The sequence below is a fragment of the Sus scrofa genome, chromosome X (assembly GCF_000003025.6).
Source record: "Sus scrofa isolate TJ Tabasco breed Duroc chromosome X, Sscrofa11.1, whole genome shotgun sequence".
Lineage (NCBI taxonomy): Eukaryota > Metazoa > Chordata > Mammalia > Artiodactyla > Suidae > Sus > Sus scrofa.
This window is the reverse complement of record NC_010461.5, coordinates 93284244-93289469: the sequence shown is the minus strand read 5'-3', so window position 1 is coordinate 93289469 and position 5226 is coordinate 93284244. Positions and strand designations below refer to the sequence as shown.

Genomic DNA, 5226 nt, shown 5'->3' with positions numbered 1-5226 from the left:
GGGATGCAAGGATTTTTCAATATCCACAAATCAATTAATATGATACACCATATTAACAAACTGAAAAATAAAAAACATACGATTATCTCAATGGATGCAGAAAATGCTTTTGACAAAATTTAACACCCATTGATGATGAAAGCCCTCTATAAAATGGGCATAGAGGGAACATACATCAACATAACAAAGGTCATATAAGACAAACCCACAGCTAATATTATTTTCAATGGTGAAAAGCTGCTAAGATTAGGAACAAGTCAAGTATATCCACTCTCACCACTTTTATTCAACATTGTTTTGGAAGTCCTAGCCATGGCAATCAGAGAAGAAAAAGAAATAAAGGGAATCCAAATTAGAAAGGAAAAAGTAAAACTATCAATGTTTGCAGATGAAGTGATACTACCCCTAGAAAATCTTAAAAATGCTACCCAAAAACTTTTAGAGCTCATCAATGAATTTGGTAACATTGCAGGATACAAAATTAATACACAGAAATTGATTGTATTTCTATATACTAACAATGAAAGATCAGAGAGAGAAATTGGGAAAACAATCCCAATTACCATTGCATCAAAAAGAATAAAATACCTAGGAACAAAACTGTCTAAACAGAAAAAAGACCTGTACTCTGAAAACTATGAGATGGTAATGAAATAAATCAAAGATGACACAAACAGATTGAAAGATATACTATGTTCTTAGATTGGAAGAATCACTATTGTCAAAATGACTACACTACACAAGGTAATCTATAGATTCAACATAATCCCTATCAAATCACCAATGGTACTTTTCACAGAACTAGAACAAAAATTTTAAAAATCTGTATGGAAACACAAAAGACTCCAAATAAGCAAAGCAATCCTAAGAAAGAAAAATGGAACTGGAGAAATTAGGCTCCCTAACTTCAAGTTATACTCAAAGCTATAGTCATAAAGTACTTTTTAATTAAGGTATGTACATTGTTTTTTAGACATAATGCTATTGCACACTTAAAAGACTACAGTATAGTATAAACATAACTTTTATATTCACTAGGAAACAAAAAAATTATGATTCGCTTTATTGCAATATTCACTTTATTGTGGTGGTCTGAAACCACACTCGCAATATCTGTGAAGTATGTATATACTGTATTTCCAAGGTTTCTCTATCTTCCTCATGTTGTTGGACCACGATTCTAAGCATCTGGTCACTGTGTTTCATTTGACTATCTATTGCAGACAATGTCTTGCGTTGAGCAATAGGAATCTAGCAATTAATATTGAATCTCCTATATCTTCAAGAAACAGATGGTGTTCTGGAGGAGATTAAATGAAATTTCATATGAAATGAAATATGAAATTTCCTTTGTATATGAAATTTCCTTTGGAAGTGTCAAGGAGGGACCAAGTAATTTCAATAATGGGAAAAGGGGAGGGTGGTTTTTGAAACTCTACTCCCTCTTTTTATTAGTTTAGTTTAATCATTCCTGGAGTACAATCCAACATTTACCTACATTTTATACAATAGCAGTTAATATTTACTAATGGCTTAATATATGCCCCATACAGATTAATTATGCAAGTAACCCAAACATTTGCAGAAATAACTCTGTCTTTTGACATTTAGATAAATTAGTTTAAGCATGTATTACTCATTCTTTAGAGACTAACACCCTCCCCCAAATTAATGTCCATGTAGGGACTTTTCCACTTCCAATTTTAAGCCCCTGCTTTCACTGACATCTGAATCTTATTCTCTAATAGCATACCAGTATTTTTTTCTTCTCTGTACTAAACCATTTACAATAACTATTTACAAAAGTTATGCTTATGTGTAGCATACTTTACTAAAGGTTTGAGGAGGTAGAAGGATTTTACATGGTGAGAATACCAGAACTTAAGTTATTTTGTTCTTAAAAGCCTTTGGCCACCCTAACACTGAACATTTTGAGTAACCACCTTCTCCATAGTTCAGAATTCTGTAATTTCAACTGATTATCTCTCCATTTCTTTATCTTTCATGACCCATAAAATTGAATCACTTCTCAAGCAGAGTTTTGATTTTTTTTAATTCATCATTATTATTTTTTAAGATGTTCTTATACTAAACTTTATTCACAGAAATTTATTTTATCTTTCACAGGCTGGTATAGTTAATGGGGACATAAAACTCATGTTCTTTTTAATAACAGAAGGCATTGTTTTTAAGATAATATGCTTATTCTTTTTTTTAATAATTTTTTTATTTTCCCACTGTACAGCAAAGGGGTCAGGTTATCCTTATATGTATACATTACAATTACATTTTTCCCCCACCCTTTGTTCTGTTGCAACATGAGTATCTAGACAAAGTTCTCAATGTTATTCAGCAGGATCTCCTTGTAAATCTATTCTAAGTTGTGTCTGATAAACCCAAGCTCCCAATCCCTCCCACTCCCTCCCCCTCCCATCAGGCAGCCACAAGTCTCTTCTCCAAGTCCATGATTTTCTTTTCTGAAAGCAGGAGTCGCAACACTCATATCAGACAAAATAGACTTTAAAACAAAAGACATAAAGAAAGACAAAGAAGGACACTCTTAATGATTAAGGGATCCATCCAAGGAGAGGATGTTACTATCGTCAACATATATGCCCCAAATATAGGAGCATCCAGATACATACATCAAATATTAACAGACATCAAGGGAGATATTGATGAGAATACAATCATAGTAAGAGACCTTAATACCCCCCTCACATCAATGGACAGATCCTCTAGACAGAAAACCAATAAAGCAACAGAGATCCTAAAGGAAACAATAGAAAAGTTAGACTTAATTGATATCTTCAGGACACTACATCCAAAAAAAATCAGAATACACATTCTTCTCAAATGCTCATGGAACATTCTCGAGAATCGACCACATATTGGGACACAAAACTAACCTCAAGAAATTTAGGAGCATAAAAATTATCTCAAGCATCTTCGCTGACCACAATGCCATGAAATTAGTTTTGATTTTTTTAATTGCCATTTTCTAAAACATAATTTTAGGATCTTATCTTCATAGATAAATAAATAGTTAGTCTCTGCTCCTCCCCATTAAACAGTCACATCTTCTTGTGCAATGCCAGCCATGACCCTGAGACACAATGGTGAAAGTCAAAATAAATGAATTTGGCTGTTTCAGGCACCTGGTCACCAGGGCTGCTTTCAACTATGGCAAAGTGAATATTGCCTATGATAACTGCTTCATTGACCTCAACTTCAAAGTTCTGCTGTTCCTGTGTGACTCCACCCATGGCAAGTTCAATAGCACAGTCCAGTCTAAGATGGGGAAGCCTGTCATCGCTGGAAAGCCCGTCTCCATTTTCCAGCATCCTGCCAACATCAAATAGGGTGCTGCTGCTGCTGAGTATGTTGTAGAGTCCACTGGTGTCTTTACTACCTTGGAGATGGCTGGGGCTCACATGAAGTGTAGAGGCAAAAGGGTAGAACAATCTCTGTCCCTTCTGCTGGTTCCCAATATTTGTGATGAGCACGAACCTTAAGAAGTACAACTCCCTCAGGAAGATCAGCAACACCTCCTGTACTACCATCTGTTTGGCACCCCTGGCCAGTGTCATTGTGGGGGGACTCATGGCCACATTTCATACCATCACTGCCACCCAGAAGACCATGGATATGCCCCCTGGGAAACTGTGCTATGATGGATAAGGGACTACCCAGAACATCATTCTTGCTTCTATGGGCACTAAGAAGTCTAAATAGGAAGTTCACTGGCATGATCTTCCCTATCCCTACTCTTAATGATTTTGATGTTGATCTGAGCTGCTGCCTAGAGAAAGCTGCTAAATATGATGGCATTGAGAAGAGTTGAAGCAGTCATTGGAAGCCGCCCTAAAAACCACCCTGGACTACACTGAGGACCAAGTCTTCTCCTGTGGATTTAGCAGTGACCCCCACTCTCCTTCCTTAGTTGCGAAGGCTGGCATTACCATCAACAACTACTTTGTCAAGCTCATTTACTGGTATGACAATGAATTTGGCTATAGTGACAGAGTAGTGGGCTTTATGTCCACATAGACTCTGAGGAATAAGGTCCTCCTGGACCTCCACACCCAGCAAGAGCATGAGAAAGGCCCTCAGCTGCTGGGGAGTCCTTCACCCAACTTGACTCCCAAACATACTGAGAATATCTGAATCTTTCCATTCCAGACCTCCTAACAAAGGGGAGGGTCTTAGTGATCCTTGCCTTGTCATGTACCATCGATAGAAAATACACTGCACCTAGCCTAAATAAATTGCTTTTTCTAAATACAGTTCCTTTCATGAGAGAAATTTTATTAACTGTTCAAGTGATATATTATCACTCTGCTACACACATTTTGTTTTGTTTACTTTTCATGATAACCCAGTGAACTATGCATATTATCTCCATTTTATAGATTAGAAAATACTTAGTAAAGTTACTTGAAGTTGGAAAATTACAGATACAAGAATAGAATCAAAATCTGATTCCAAAGGAATCCTGCACTATTATGATGTGTGTATGCGTGTCTGTTTCTATTTACATATCCCACCCTGCTTGATTAGGAAAAATCTCACAACTTGAATCTGCAAAATAAGAAGTCACTATCATTTATTTAAAATAGGAGTGTTATATAGAATTGGAGCCAATAACTATCTTTTTCCATCCCTGGAATTTAGTAAAACATTTGTGTTTGGTTTGGTTTGGTTTGGGTTTCTATTTCTACATACTACTACTTAGAGGAGAGAGAAATCACTTGACAAGTATGCTCACAGAATTCTAATCTATGACTTCTAATTGAAGAGGGGTTATTAACAATTTCAAGGTCTTCTCTAAGCATAGTTTTCTACAAGAAAAAAATTACCAGTAAATTTGAATTCTACTCTTTAGAAGATATATAAAGATGCAATTCTTTGAATAAAGTTTACACATTAAAACCAACCAGAGTTTAAAAATAAGAATCAGTTGCTGCAATTAATATGATTGGATGTTTGAGAAAATTGTGGTTGCCAATACTGATGTACACAGTAGAGAGAGCAATTGAAACTTTATATAGTTTTAATTTAATACAGTGGATAGAGAGAAAAGGTGCCTCTCCTTGCTTTTATAAACATTCAGTAAATGTTTACTACATTGAGCCAAAACTAGAAAGAAAAATATTTTTAGGATACATGTTCATATTCCAAAACTTTCATAAAACATACTTATACACATAGAGAAGAAAGATCAAT

General features: G+C 35.4%; 1 pseudogene; it reads left to right on the top strand.

The window, feature by feature from the left end:
* Window positions 3117-4050, top strand: LOC100524725 (annotated as a pseudogene).